The sequence below is a fragment of the Hyla sarda genome, chromosome 6 (genome assembly GCF_029499605.1).
Source record: "Hyla sarda isolate aHylSar1 chromosome 6, aHylSar1.hap1, whole genome shotgun sequence".
NCBI lineage: Eukaryota > Metazoa > Chordata > Amphibia > Anura > Hylidae > Hyla > Hyla sarda.
In genome coordinates this window covers 213,384,932-213,399,519 of record NC_079194.1, presented here as the reverse complement: position 1 = coordinate 213,399,519, position 14,588 = coordinate 213,384,932, and positions in this window count along the sequence as shown.

Sequence of the window (14,588 nt, the reverse complement as noted above, 5' to 3'; positions counted from 1 at the left end):
GACAGTTTTCCTTTAAAGGTGAGGAGGAAAAAACAAAAGTGCAAAAACAAAAGAACCCTGAGTCCCCAAAGGGTTAAAGTGCATTGAGCATAGGAGGACATTGCAAAATGATAGTAGCAAATTATTATATTAGATTATGGGATGTTGTATGCCTGCTTGAAGAGCTGTGCCTATAGGGCATGTTTAAAACTGTGGATGTTGGGTATACATCTGGGGGTTTGAGGTATCACGTACCAGAGAACTGTTGCAGCACAAGCAAAATCTTGGAGACGGGGGTGAGATTTTAAGATGATAAACGATGATAGTTTTAGATCATAAACAATGCGGAGAGCACATGTAGGAAGGTAGCGGTGAGGGACGGATGTAGGAGGTGCAGCACTGTGGAGAACTTTGTGTGTGAGAGTGAGGATTTTATACACTATTGTGTACTGAATAAGTAACCTTTGTAGTGATTGACACGGAGGAAGGCATCGGTGTAACGGCTGGAAAGGAAGAGGAGTCTGTCTGTGGCATTTGGAATGTACTGGAAAGGGGAAAGTTTAGAGAATGGAAGTCCTATTGATAAAGAGTTAGAATAATCAAGGTGGGTATGACAATGAGAGTTTTAACTGTTTCAACAGTGAGAAAAGGGAGGATTCTGGTCATTTTTTTTTTAGGTGCAAGTGATAATAATGTGAAAGTGACTGAATATAGGGGAGTAAAGATTAGAGTCTAGAAAAACTTTAAGACAGTGAGCTTGCTGCCCATGAATTAAGGCATTATCACACACTGACATGGACATATCAGGGATGGGTAGTTTATTTGATGAACAAAGACAGTCACTGGTATTTCGTAAGAGTGAGGTGTTGATGTCATGGGAAGAGGTATAGAGCCAAGTATCATTAGTTTAGAGAGGTGGTACTGGAAACCAATTTTACTAATTGTTTTTCCAATGGGGGATGTGTAGAGAGAAAAGAAGAGGGGACCCAGGATTGATCCCAGAGGAACCCCAACATCAATAGCAAAGGGAAAAAAGATAGATCCAAAAAATGATACACTGAATGAGCAGTCAGATAAGAGAGATAGGAAGAAAATCAGGAGATAGCAGGATTTAACATAGGAAACAGCATGAGCTCAGCACCTACCATAACATGATTTTTTTTTTACTCCTTCTCTAGTTCCACATTATGTTCACTACTTACAATCCTTTACCCCGAGACAAAAACAAAGGGGGACATTTACTATTTTCTGTGTTTTGGTGTGACATTGCACAATTATTTTGCACAATTTTCTATGCCTAGCAGCTGGCCAGCATTTATTATGAGCAACATGCCTTGAAAAAAATTCCAGCTAATTGTAAAATGCAACATTACATTGCCATGTGGTGCACACAACTGCGCACCTGGCATTCATGCAACACTTTCCAAGGAGGGAGCTATGATGGAAAACCAAGCAAAATTAGCAAGATTATTTGCCCGTTTTATGGAAAGCGACTATAAGAAGGAAGCTTTGAAAACTGGAGATGGTGTTAAAGTCCCTGGCTCAAGTATGTAAACCAATAGAGCATCAGTGGCTACAAACAGTAAGAACATATCACCAAGAGTTAGGAGTTGCAAAATCCCCCTTTTTACCCCCTTTTAGGGAACGTTTACATGGGCACATCCCGCTGTGAGTTTTGCAGCAGAAAATCCGCAGCAGACCCCATTAAAGTCAATTAAATCGGCTGCAGATTTTCCAAAACCTGAAGCAGGAAGCTCCCAAAGGATCCACCCCTGTGAATGTACACTAAGACTGTGTTCACATGGGACATTATGTTGGACACTGCCGCTTATTACCCCACAATTTTACAGCTATTTTGTTTTAAATCACAAACTCGCAGTAAAAATTGTGCAATTGTCGTAAAAAAACAATTGTGCAATTTTTCAGCAAATTAAAAAAATACATGTAAAATTGCTTTCATACTTGTCATAAACACAGCCTCAAAGGGGTTATCCAGCACTTAAGAACTTACTCCTTATCCCATTAAAGTAAAGTCTCTAACATATGGACCAGTCAATGAATGGTAAACTTGTAAATTTAGTATGTAATAATGTCAATTAGATAAAGATAGATAAAGTCGCTATTTAGACCCAAAGTCGCAGATTTTCTTTGTAACAGGGTTGTTTATTTTAAAGTAAACATTGTGCACTTAAATATGGGTGGTCAAGGTTGGCATGGGATTTGCAAACTTTTCTACAACTTTTCAAGAGTCATAGGTTCCAAAGGTAGCCAGAGGATTCACCATGCAAACCATGCCCACGTTGCCCAACAAACATGCCCTCTAGCGCAAATGGCACAAATGCATGTGCTTCTGCCAAAATTTGCCAAATAAATGCGGCAAATGCAGATTCCTTTTCTATATTTTCCATGTTTTACAGGAGCAAATGCTTTAGTTAATGTCCCCCAATATGTATATTTACATATGTTTACATATTAATGAGTATGGACTAATGTTTAACGAACCTGGTACTTTAAGGATACCCACTGTCGGCTGCGACAGTGAAGAATGTCTTAGAAGGACTCTCTTTCAATTGGCTAACATAACATCTTATCATGTCTGTGCCTTGACTTAATTTTCTCACAATGTTTCATTTCTTAACATACTCAGCAATTAATTGTATCACAATCCCCTTTGCAGATAATAGTGGACTGTAACCATAGTGGTTGGAAATACCTTCCTCCAACACTGGAAGAGTTAGAGAGTCTACAGTGGTCCCTCAACATACAATGGTAATTTGTAATGCATGCAAATTGGTAATTTGTTCCAAATGAACCATCGTTAGTTGAAACCATCGTATTTTGAGGGATCTGTGCAATGTTAAGTATAGGAAGTTATACTCACTTCTCCCCGCCGCTCCAGACCGTCTCGGCTGCCAGGGATCATCGCTCTTCATCGCCGTAGTCATGTTGCTGCGCATGCTGCTCCTACTGGATGACGGGACAACGTGCGCGGCGACGTGATGATGACGAATGAGAGCGACAGCGATGCAGGGGATCCTGAAGAGGTCGGTCCGGAGCGCTAGAGACAGGTGAGTGATCATCACCGGACCCCACGGGGCACCTTAAACAGCTATCCTGCGGGAGCTTAATAAGTCTGTGCTGCCGGATAGCCGTTCATGCAATGGCCCCGATATACAAAAGCATTGTATGTTGATGCTGTATTCAACATGTGATGGCCTCTGAGATGCCATCGTATGTTGAAATTATCGTGTGTCAGGGCCATCATAGGTCGGGGGGTTACTGTATTTAGCAACATGTTCTGGTATACATATTAATATATACACATATATATTCTCTTAATGATCAATAAATATTCTATCATACATATTGCTTTGTATAGTCATGTATTTCAAAGATGACTACATGTTACATTACATTAAATTACATGATAGATTTAATACAGCAGAAGTCAGCACAATGTTAAAGTACTGTAGCACTGTCAGTGAGGAAAAGATGTATTCATTGAATGTTGCATGAAGAGGCTTGTCAGTCAGGAAGAAACTTAAGACACATGTCAGTCTTATGTCTGCACATATGTGAATGTATTAGTTATAATTACAAAGCCCAAAATGAAAGCAATTCTTGGACCCATATGACTTTGATCAGTTTTATCCAAGCTCCCAGGGTCGCCTTTGAAGTCATATTTGCAGGAAAAGTCCCTATTAGAAAAAGGACATTAGGATAGCTATGATGTTCTGGTGCCTGACAAGGTATGCAGCAGCAAAGTAATGTAATTAAATCATAAGCAAACAGAAGAATTGAAAGCAGTTGCTTTTTGCCCTTAAGGCAGAGATGATGCAAGTATGTTTTCCATCTCTCCTTCTATTGACTTATACTATGGCTTTGTTTACATAGCACTTTAATGCATATTCTCTTTCCCGATGAATCTCCTCTAGCACTGTAATATCACAGGATGTACAATAAGGCTATTATTAGTTTCATGGAGACTTTACTTTAAACCAAGAGTGTAGCTACCTAACACGTTAACAATCATGAATATGATAACAACCATGAGCAATTACCCAGCAATCTATTAATATTGCTATTCACTATAGCAACTAAACAAAAGAGAAATATATGATGCTATGGATGACTGAATCTTTGACAATTCAGTTTGTTTGTGTTTCAACCGCTGGGACATTTTCTATGATGTATTTACTGTGTGTTTGTTAAAGGAGGCTGAAATACTCCAATAAAGATCAGTGTTTTGGCCATTATATTGACCCATATGAATCAAATACAGCTCCATGATAGAATAAATTGATAAATACATTTATTCATATTAATATTGGTGTTATTATTGAAGTAATGGTGACTAAGTACGTGACACCTGGGCTGGGCGCACCCCATTAGCTGCCAACGGGTGGTGGACTCAACCACATTGTATGGCAACGATTACTCCTTCAACAACCTGACAAGATGTGACACATGACAACTGGATGACTAGACTCAAACACTAGATGCCTGCAAGGTTTTGCTCACTTTGTGGGGCATTTTGATTGTTCCAGCCTTGTGATGCTGCTTACTTAAAGCCATAGGGGGAGATTTGTCAAAACCTGTCCAGAGGATAAGTTGCAGAGTTGCCAATAGCAACCAATCAGATTGCTTCTTTCATTTTTGAACAGGCTTCTGAAAAGTGAAAGAAGCGATCTGATTGGTTGCTATGGGCAACTTTTCCTCTGGACAGGTTTTGATAAATCTCCCCCTATAGTTCCTACATTTGTGCCTGGGCCACAACTTAGGAGTACCAGAGTACCATAGAGAGCTAATATTATAACCACCATCTGACCATGCCTCTATTCTGGCAGGCTTATATCTGGAGCCTACAAAAGCAGTAGCAGTATTGTCATTGCCAGAGGAAGCTGTTTTCAGTCTGACCACAGTGCTCTCTGCTGACCCCTTTGTCCATGTCAGGAACTGTCCAGAGTAGGAGCAAATCCCCATAGCAAACCTCTCTTGCTTTGGACAGTTCCAAACATGGACAGAGGTGTCAGCAGAGTAGTGGCGTACGAAGGGGGACCCTCCCCGGGTGCCACTCACAAGGGGGGTGCCAGGGGCGGACTAAAACTTTAATGCCCAGGGCGGGAAAAGGGGTTAAATAAACCAAGAAAAACCTCCAAACCCCAGTCACCAAGGTGACGGGGTAAAAAACCCTTATTGAAAATTCCCTCCCTAACTGTAAATATAAAACTTCACTTTTATTTCACTATTATTAAAAAAGTCCCCTGTAGTGAATAAAATTAGCAGGCTATTCCCTCAACTAGTGTAACTTCTCCTATCTGGAGTTCACAGTAATATGTACTTGACAGTGGCTGCAGACCACTGTCGATTGGGGAAAGTGCTGCAAATAAAATGTAATCAATCTGTCTCCCCTACATGTTTCGTGGTATGACCCACGTCCTCAGGGGTTAAGAGACAAATGGCCACGTGTATATGCAAGTGCTTCCTTTTATAACGTCCTCTGGACACTCCCCATACCTTAGAGCCAATCATGATCACACATGAACTTACCTGTTCCTATGCCACCTATCACTTGACCGTTTATTGCAGGTCACTGGGGTTAAAGGATAACTTCCGGCGCTTGTTAATCACATTCATGGGTCGCCGCACTTACCCGTATTTTCCTTTTGTTTACATGTTCCGTTACGTAGATCGCGCATGCGCCCTATCTCCGGGCTCACTGTTCAATGCGCGATCAGCGCTGTGATGACTCGCGCATGCGCGCGGACTTAGACCCATGTCCGTAACTCAGAATGTCAATGCGCATCTGCACGGACTTAGAATCTGGCTGATAGAACGTTATCTACCCAGTAATGGTGACATATATAGATCACAAGGATCTCTTAATCTATATATTAGGATTAAGGTATTAGATGAAGGAGACTTATAGGGATCTATAATAGACAACCCATATAATCATTTAGCTGTACACTCTAATCTCTATAGTTGTATATCTAACAAGTGTATTAACAATTAATTCCCACTATTGATGAAGTGGTGGTATAGTTTAACCCTAGATGGCTTGTAATTATTTATTTATTTATTTATTTATTAATCTATACACTTGCACTAAAAACAATCTATTTAGTTGTCTTCTATCTTTTTATGGGTTAGTTATATGTCTATCCATATATACACGTTTTATGCCAAAACCATTGAAAGAATTGGGGAACGCATTAGTTATATATCGATCAAAAAAATATAATATTAGATATGATAGTTGAATTTGCCCAGAATGATACCATTGCCAACTATAAATGAAAGAATTATTAGGATTGTACCATTTCTACTCATAAAAATGCCGCGAAGGAGAAGCCTTCATTAAGGCCATAGGGACTACGTGTTCCCAGTCTGTAGATCCATCTGGATTCTTCTTGTAGCAATATTTTATCTATATTGCCTCTACGTGAGCCCAGTTGTTTCTGACAAATACCCCAAAATTCGATCTCAAATACATTCTGACCATGAACTGCCCTCATGTGTCTAGCAAGTGGCGTATCACTGTTTGTACGTATAGTACTCAGGTGTTTGGAGATTCTCCTCCTAAATTCTTGTGTTGTCTTACCGACATAGAGTTTGTGACAATTACAGCGAGCTGCATAAATGATGTTTTTACTTGAACAGTTAATAAATTGTCTAATCTGATATTGACGTCCATCAAGTGGATTAGAGAACTCTTGAGTCTTGGGTAAGTATTTGCAGAAACTACAATGGCCACATGGAAAAGATCCTGTAACCCCCATCCGAGGTCTATTATGGGTCTCCTCCAATGAGGGTAAATGACTCCGGACTAAAATGTCCTTAATATTGGATCCTCTCCTAAAGGTTACTTGTGGTCTAACCCCTACAACTCCTCTTAGATCTGGATCTGAATATAGAATCGGCCAGAATCTGCGTAAGATATTGAAAATCCTAGTACTATATGCATCATATGTACCAATACATCTGATTTTATGTTCTGGAGCTACTCTATTTGAGGTTAATAGTTGTCTCCTATCACTGTTGTTTGCTCTCCTGTGTGCCTTCTTGACATGGGCTAAAGGGTAACCCCTTGCTCTAAACCTCCTGGATAACTCTCCAGATTCCGCCTCAAAGGTTTCTTGAGTAGAGCAGTTACGCTTCGCCCTTAGGAACTGCCCTACAGGGATGCTTCTTCTCAGAGTGACAGGGTGCCAGCTTTGCCAGTGTAAGAAATTATTCGTCGATGTAGGTTTGCGAAAAACTTTTGTTTGAATCGTGTTAGTCTCATCAATCATAATAGTAAGATCTAAAAAATTAATTAGTCTACCCCCAAACTCTGAAGTGAAGTGCATACCAATATCATTGTGATTAAGAGCTTCTAAGAAGGATGTGAATAAGGTGCTCCCCCCATCCCACAAAATCAACACATCATCAATAAATCTACCCCAAAATATAATGTGACTAGTGTAGTGCTCAAAATCATCAGAGAAAACAAACTCACTCTCCCACCACCCTAAAAAAAGATTAGCATAATTTGGTGCACAAGTGGACCCCATAGCGGTGCCTTGTGTCTGGAAAAAGAAGGCATCATCAAATAAGAAGTAATTATGTGTCAAAACAAATGTGAGTAAATCAATGACAAATTCATTATGTGTCTTAAAGTGAATACTGCGTGTATTAAGAAATTTCTTTACCGCCGTGATCCCCAAATCGTGCCTAATATTAGTGTAAAGACTTTCAACGTCTATACTCGCTAACATGGTGGAATCAGTGACTGTTAAATCTTGTAATTTAGTGACAGTGTCCTTAGTGTCCTTAAGATAAGATGGTAGAGAGGTGACTAATGGTGCTAAAAACTGGTCTACATAGATGCTGGCACCCTGTGTAAGATTATCATTCCCCGAGATTATCGGTCGTCCTCTGAGTGGCTGTGTATTCTTATGCGTCTTCGGCAGAGAATAGAAGGTCGCAATTGTAGGATTTGAATTATATATGAAATTATATTCATCCATAGAAATTAGACTACTCTCTTTCGCTGAGGTCAAGAGGGATTTCAATTCCCTGAGGAAAGGAACTGTGGGGTCTGTTTTTAGTCTCCGATATTTAGTGTGATCCTCTAACAAAGCCAGACACATACGGATGTATTCACTCCTATCCAAAAGAACCACATTACCGCCTTTGTCCGAGGCTTTTATTATAATTTCGGTGTTTGTTCTTAGATTTTCTAAAGCCTCTCTTTCACCTGCGGTTAGATTGGTGTGTACCATCTTCTGTGTTGGTCTAATTTTTTCAATTTCTTTCACTACTAGGTTTACAAATGTATCAATACTGCCGTATTGTGAAAGAGATGGAGTCACTCTACTTCTCGGCTTAAGGTTAGTTAGGGGTCCTTCACAACCTCTGGGTCCCTCTATATTCTCCAGAAGAAGATCCTCTAGGACCTCAATAGCCCTCAGTTCATTACTCTGTGCAGTAAGTACTGGGTCATTATGTTGCTGGTGCCATTTATGGAGACATAACTTCCGGGCAAAAAGGTTAATGTCCTTCACCCATGTAAAGGTATCAAATCTTGGTGTCGGGGTGAAGGACAAACCCCTTTTAAGTAATGACGTCTCATCAGTGGATAAGGAGTAAGAGGAGAGATTGATGATTTGTAATTCATCTATATCTTCGATTCCTAGATCATCTCCATGATCAGAATCCTCCTCTACTCTTCCCAATCCTACATATGTGCAGTCACTGGGGTATTCAGAGTTGATACACTCCCTGTGTTGCCCAAAAATGTTGGAAGTGCCTGAGGCACTGTTGGGCCTAAAAAACGCGTCATCGTTGTTTGTGACATGGACTGAGGACCCAATTGTCTCACTGTATTGCCTGATGCCCCAGGATGGTATGTCATATTCGCCTGTGATGTATTGGGGAATTGAGGATTTGTTCCTTGTATAGTGCCCATATTTCCCTGTATTGGAGGGGGATACGGCACACAAGAAACCATAGACGATCCAGAACCATTGGGTACTGGTCTGGATGACTCCGACCATGTTTGACTACTTCTAGGGTTGTTCGTGTACGGAGGCTTTTTATATTGAGGAACGTATGTCTTGTTTTTGCCTCCTTTGTATTTCCTTTTGGTGCTCCCACGTGAGCTACTGTTATCTGAAAGATATTCTTCTGTGCCTGAAGTATCAGTGTCCTGATGTGACCTATGTGGTTGTGACTTGTAATGAGTAAAATGACCCTTCCTCTCACCTCTGTATGTATATGCCTTGCCGTTTGCAAAATCTGTGTAGTCCCTTATATATTTGCTGTGTTTCTTTTCTTTTAATTCATTTTTGAAACTTTCCAAGTTTTTTTGAAGTTTCACTTCCAAAGATGCGTATTCTGGATTATTAATAAAGGCCTGAATTTCTTTAATTTCCTTTTCTAGTTGGATGTTCGTAGATTCCAGATGTCTTTTTTCGTATTCACACAAATAATTTATCATACGCAATGAATTTTCGGTTAGGAGTTGTTCCCAACCTTGTAGGAACGCTGAGTCGTCCCTGTGTGAATTAGGTGTAATAGGTATTCTCAAGCCTCTATACACGATCTTTTGTTGCAAATATGTTTCAAAACTGGTGACTTCCCACCAGGACCTAACACAGTTTTTATAGGTTTTTGTTAAATTGCGAAACGCTTGCTGAATGTCAATCTGGTTTAATGGAAGATGTTGAGTAGAAAAAACGTGAGTGGCTTCAGTATTAAATTGATCTAGGCTAAATTTTTGTGATAAGAAACCTGCCATCATGCAGTGTCATGAAACCTAAACGGGCAAAAAAAGTGCGAAAGCCCTAGAAACCAACAAAAACTTTAATGCCCAGGGTGGGAAAAGGGGTTAAATAAACCAAGAAAAACCTCCAAACCCCAGTCACCAAGGTGACGGGGTAAAAAACCCTTATTGAAAATTCCCTCCCTAACTGTAAATATAAAACTTCACTTTTATTTCACTATTATTAAAAAAGTCCCCTGTAGTGAATAAAATTAGCAGGCTATTCCCTCAACTAGTGTAACTTCTCCTATCTGGAGTTCACAGTAATATGTACTTGACAGTGGCTGCAGGTTTCATGACACTGCATGATGGCAGGTTTCTTATCACAAAAATTTAGCCTAGATCAATTTAATACTGAAGCCACTCACGTTTTTTCTACTCAACATCTTCCATTAAACCAGATTGACATTCAGCAAGCGTTTCGCAATTTAACAAAAACCTATAAAAACTGTGTTAGGTCCTGGTGGGAAGTCACCAGTTTTGAAACATATTTGCAACAAAAGATCGTGTATAGAGGCTTGAGAATACCTATTACACCTAATTCACACAGGGACGACTCAGCGTTCCTACAAGGTTGGGAACAACTCCTAACCGAAAATTCATTGCGTATGATAAATTATTTGTGTGAATACGAAAAAAGACATCTGGAATCTACGAACATCCAACTAGAAAAGGAAATTAAAGAAATTCAGGCCTTTATTAATAATCCAGAATACGCATCTTTGGAAGTGAAACTTCAAAAAAACTTGGAAAGTTTCAAAAACGAATTAAAAGAAAAGAAACACAGCAAATATATAAGGGACTACACAGATTTTGCAAACGGCAAGGCATATACATACAGAGGTGAGAGGAAGGGTCATTTTACTCATTACAAGTCACAACCACATAGGTCACATCAGGACACTGATACTTCAGGCACAGAAGAATATCTTTCAGATAACAGTAGCTCACGTGGGAGCACCAAAAGGAAATACAAAGGAGGCAAAAACAAGACATACGTTCCTCAATATAAAAAGCCTCCGTACACGAACAACCCTAGAAGTAGTCAAACATGGTCGGAGTCATCCAGACCAGTACCCAATGGTTCTGGATCGTCTATGGTTTCTTGTGTGCCGTATCCCCCTCCAATACAGGGAAATATGGGCACTATACAAGGAACAAATCCTCAATTCCCCAATACATCACAGGCGAATATGACATACCATCCTGGGGCATCAGGCAATACAGTGAGACAATTGGGTCCTCAGTCCATGTCACAAACAACGATGACGCGTTTTTTAGGCCCAACAGTGCCTCAGGCACTTCCAACATTTTTGGGCAACACAGGGAGTGTATCAACTCTGAATACCCCAGTGACTGCACATATGTAGGATTGGGAAGAGTAGAGGAGGATTCTGATCATGGAGATGATCTAGGAATCGAAGATATAGATGAATTACAAATCATCAATCTCTCCTCTTACTCCTTATCCACTGATGAGACGTCATTACTTAAAAGGGGTTTGTCCTTCACCCCGACACCAAGATTTGATACCTTTACATGGGTGAAGGACATTAACCTTTTTGCCCGGAAGTTATGTCTCCATAAATGGCACCAGCAACATAATGACCCAGTACTTACTGCACAGAGTAATGAACTGAGGGCTATTGAGGTCCTAGAGGATCTTCTTCTGGAGAATATAGAGGGACCCAGAGGTTGTGAAGGACCCCTAACTAACCTTAAGCCGAGAAGTAGAGTGACTCCATCTCTTTCACAATACGGCAGTATTGATACATTTGTAAACCTAGTAGTGAAAGAAATTGAAAAAATTAGACCAACACAGAAGATGGTACACACCAATCTAACCGCAGGTGAAAGAGAGGCTTTAGAAAATCTAAGAACAAACACCGAAATTATAATAAAAGCCTCGGACAAAGGCGGTAATGTGGTTCTTTTGGATAGGAGTGAATACATCCGTATGTGTCTGGCTTTGTTAGAGGATCACACTAAATATCGGAGACTAAAAACAGACCCCACAGTTCCTTTCCTCAGGGAATTGAAATCCCTCTTGACCTCAGCGAAAGAGAGTAGTCTAATTTCTATGGATGAATATAATTTCATATATAATTCAAATCCTACAATTGCGACCTTCTATTCTCTGCCGAAGACGCATAAGAATACACAGCCACTCAGAGGACGACCGATAATCTCGGGGAATGATAATCTTACACAGGGTGCCAGCATCTATGTAGACCAGTTTTTAGCACCATTAGTCACCTCTCTACCATCTTATCTTAAGGACACTAAGGACACTGTCACTAAATTACAAGATTTAACAGTCACTGATTCCACCATGTTAGCGAGTATAGACGTTGAAAGTCTTTACACTAATATTAGGCACGATTTGGGGATCACGGCGGTAAAGAAATTTCTTAATACACGCAGTATTCACTTTAAGACACATAATGAATTTGTCATTGATTTACTCACATTTGTTTTGACACATAATTACTTCTTATTTGATGATGCCTTCTTTTTCCAGACACAAGGCACCGCTATGGGGTCCACTTGTGCACCAAATTATGCTAATCTTTTTTTAGGGTGGTGGGAGAGTGAGTTTGTTTTCTCTGATGATTTTGAGCACTACACTAGTCACATTATATTTTGGGGTAGATTTATTGATGATGTGTTGATTTTGTGGGATGGGGGGAGCACCTTATTCACATCCTTCTTAGAAGCTCTTAATCACAATGATATTGGTATGCACTTCACTTCAGAGTTTGGGGGTAGACTAATTAATTTTTTAGATCTTACTATTATGATTGATGAGACTAACACGATTCAAACAAAAGTTTTTCGCAAACCTACATCGACGAATAATTTCTTACACTGGCAAAGCTGGCACCCTGTCACTCTGAGAAGAAGCATCCCTGTAGGGCAGTTCCTAAGGGCGAAGCGTAACTGCTCTACTCAAGAAACCTTTGAGGCGGAATCTGGAGAGTTATCCAGGAGGTTTAGAGCAAGGGGTTACCCTTTAGCCCATGTCAAGAAGGCACACAGGAGAGCAAACAACAGTGATAGGAGACAACTATTAACCTCAAATAGAGTAGCTCCAGAACATAAAATCAGATGTATTGGTACATATGATGCATATAGTACTAGGATTTTCAATATCTTACGCAGATTCTGGCCGATTCTATATTCAGATCCAGATCTAAGAGGAGTTGTAGGGGTTAGACCACAAGTAACCTTTAGGAGAGGATCCAATATTAAGGACATTTTAGTCCGGAGTCATTTACCCTCATTGGAGGAGACCCATAATAGACCTCGGATGGGGGTTACAGGATCTTTTCCATGTGGCCATTGTAGTTTCTGCAAATACTTACCCAAGACTCAAGAGTTCTCTAATCCACTTGATGGACGTCAATATCAGATTAGACAATTTATTAACTGTTCAAGTAAAAACATCATTTATGCAGCTCGCTGTAATTGTCACAAACTCTATGTCGGTAAGACAACACAAGAATTTAGGAGGAGAATCTCCAAACACCTGAGTACTATACGTACAAACAGTGATACGCCACTTGCTAGACACATGAGGGCAGTTCATGGTCAGAATGTATTTGAGATCGAATTTTGGGGTATTTGTCAGAAACAACTGGGCTCACGTAGAGGCAATATAGATAAAATATTGCTACAAGAAGAATCCAGATGGATCTACAGACTGGGAACACGTAGTCCCTATGGCCTTAATGAAGGCTTCTCCTTCGCGGCATTTTTATGAGTAGAAATGGTACAATCCTAATAATTCTTTCATTTATAGTTGGCAATGGTATCATTCTGGGCAAATTCAACTATCATATCTAATATTATATTTTTTTGATCGATATATAACTAATGCGTTCCCCAATTCTTTCAATGGTTTTGGCATAAAACGTGTATATATGGATAGACATATAACTAACCCATAAAAAGATAGAAGACAACTAAATAGATTGTTTTTAGTGCAAGTGTATAGATTAATAAATAAATAAATAAATAAATAATTAATTATAAGCCATCTAGGGTTAAACTATACCACCACTTCATCAATAGTGGGAATTAATTGTTAATACACTTGTTAGATATACAACTATAGAGATTAGAGTGTACAGCTAAATGATTATATGGGTTGTCTATTATAGATCCCTATAAGTCTCCTTCATCTAATACCTTTATCCTAATATATAGATTAAGAGATCCCTGTGATCTATATATGTCACCATTACTGGGTAGATAACGTTCTATCAGCCAGATTCTAAGTCCGTGCAGATGCGCATTGACATTCTGAGTTACGGACATGGGTCTAAGTCCGCGCGCATGCGCGAGTCATCACAGCGCTGATCTCGCATTGAACAGTGAGCCCGGAGATAGGGCGCATGCGCGATCTACGTAACGGAACATGTAAACAAAAGGAAAATACGGGTAAGTGCGGCGACCCATGAATGTGATTAACAAGCGCCGGAAGTTATCCTTTAACCCCAGTGACCTGCAATAAACGGTCAAGTGATAGGTGGCATAGGAACAGGTAAGTTCATGTGTGATCATGATTGGCTCTAAGGTATGGGGAGTGTCCAGAGGACGTTATAAAAGGAAGCACTTGCATATACACGTGGCCATTTGTCTCTTAACCCCTGAGGACGTGGGTCATACCACGAAACATGTAGGGGAGACAGATTGATTACATTTTATTTGCAGCACTTTCCCCAATCGACAGTGGTCTGCAGCCACTGTCAAGTACATATTACTGTGAACTCCAGATAGGAGAAGTTACACTAGTTGA